General features: G+C 40.0%; 1 non-coding gene across 1 annotated transcript; it reads left to right on the forward strand.

Moving 5' to 3' along the window:
* Positions 1–399: 399 nt before the first annotated feature.
* On the forward strand, positions 400–518 carry LOC147696795 (5S ribosomal RNA). Its single transcript, XR_015299528.1, has one exon. It is a non-coding gene; the product is annotated as a 5S ribosomal RNA (ribosomal RNA).
* The last annotated feature ends 1,666 nt before the right edge of the window (positions 519–2,184 follow it).

Raw genomic sequence — 2,184 nt, forward strand, 5'->3', positions numbered from 1 at the left:
CTCTGCACTTCTGGTGAAACTAAGCATGCACGATTGACTGAGTGAAATAGCCATCTATTGTTTCCGCGACTCTGGAGATACATTCCTTATTCTTGGGGAACAAAGTTGTCATGTTATATGGTTGTCAGAAACTAATCCCTTCTTGTGTATTCGAGAAAGTTTCTAGTGACCTCTGAGCTAGCTGGCATTCACAAATTAAGTCTAACATATTCAATAGAGACCTAGTCGACTTCAGTCCTACGTCTAAACTATCGTTTATGTTATTCCAATGCGCAGAGCCTATTGGAAATATAGGAACTACACTACATGGCGCCCAACGTTTGGTAAGGCGATAATTTAATGCTAGATACGAGAGTAACTCAGTTGTGCTTTTCACACAGACCCCTTTCCCGTAAAAACTCCTGCGGCCATACCACCCTGAAAGCACCTGATCTCGTCTGATCTCAGAAGTTAAGCAGGGTCGGGCCTGGTTAGTACCTGGATGGGAGACCGCGTGGGAATACCAGGTGCTGTAGGCTAAAAAAAAAAAGAAAAGAAAAATTTTGTGCGCCCCCGCAAAAAATTGAGCAAAGTATCTTTTTGATCTGGAAAGCACAGCAACGTCAAGCAGCAGCTGATGTTGGGGCTGGCAGCACAAAGCTCTAAAGACCAATTCTGGAACTGGATTTTAGGTGCGGCGCCGTAGGGTCCGCTGCTACATTCTTTGTGATCATCATCTACGTCTAAACTACCGTTTATGTTATTCCAATGCGCAGAGCCTATTGGGAATATAGGAACTACACTACAACACGTTAGGCCTGAATAATGGTCAACTTAACAAACGCACTGGGTTACATAAATGTGCACATTTTCCCTGTAGTTAATATATGTAGATAATTCACCATTATCTCATTTCAACCAGATTATTAATAATACATTCTTTTTCACATTCAATTGATTAGACTTCAACCTACCCACATATGTTGACTACTAACATCACCATTTCACGTTAGACCTTTAATTCTCATAAACTCTAACATGTTCCTTACAACATCTTCCATTAGCCACATTTTATGCACATTTACCTTTACATGGAATATTCTAAATAACATTACCCCTTCTTTAGTAAAATTAGTCATACCTAATATTTGAGTGGCAACTATAGGTGAATATGATGCACTCTTATGTTATCTCACATTAAAACCAGAATTACGCCTTTCAAAAAATATAGCAGCGCATTGATTGTTAAAATGAATAGTTACTCCAACAAACATATATAACAGAACCTTATCCCATTCTAAAACCTTTTGGCTAACTGTATCTGCAGTAGATTATTAAGAGTAACATTCTCGCATTGCTCTAGTCATGCATCCTCAAATCCTCTCCCTTACAGAGATCTGAGATCTGTCACATAACGAAATTGTGTTTTGACAACTGCATCTTTTAATCTCAGAGGTGATATTTACATTGAGCGTTTGTTTGATAGTGATCTACCCAAGAACCAACTTCTGATCCCACTTACTATTTGTGGTTCAATAAAGTTTTACTGAGCTGGCTTCTGAGCTGCACATATTACACCAGAACAGCTGTGGTTATTGTGTAAGCTCAACCAAGTTCAATAACTTGCAATAGGGGAATGCTTATATAAGAGTTCTCTTGTACAACTCATGAATGTAACAGGTTTGACCACAGCAAGTAGCTGCAAGCATGATCCAGGCCAATGATAAGCTTGCTATTTGTACGTAAATATTCCTTTCACATAGCCGTGTCTGAGCCCATCAACAGGACAAGAAAGGCGTTACTTTTTTCATCTTTGCAAGCTATTGAAGTCACTGAGATTCATGTGTTTAAATGTCAGTGGATAGATGAGAAAAGTATTATGAGAAAATTCGATGGCCCTCGCCTGCTCCCCCACTCCACATAGGACCAAAGCGCCAAGCCTTTATGAATTCAGATGTAGGTCCATGTAATTCCTTGAAAGTCGCGTGCAAGCAGTGGCCCTTGGAGCATGATCCAGTAGTCAGTGTTTGGAGTCGTGAGAACACTAACATGTTCCCACCAGTAGAGATAGTCAGTTAGGATTGCTAATAATAATTGCAAAACCAGAAAGCAGTGAAATAGAAACTAGTCCCTTTAAACTCTCGCTCAGCATCTCAATAGCTGAGATGGTGTTACAGGTACCAGGAAAAGTGCAGTGCACTTGTG

This window comes from Lissotriton vulgaris, chromosome 8, assembly GCF_964263255.1.
Source record: "Lissotriton vulgaris chromosome 8, aLisVul1.2, whole genome shotgun sequence".
NCBI classification, from domain to species: Eukaryota; Metazoa; Chordata; class Amphibia; order Caudata; family Salamandridae; genus Lissotriton; species Lissotriton vulgaris.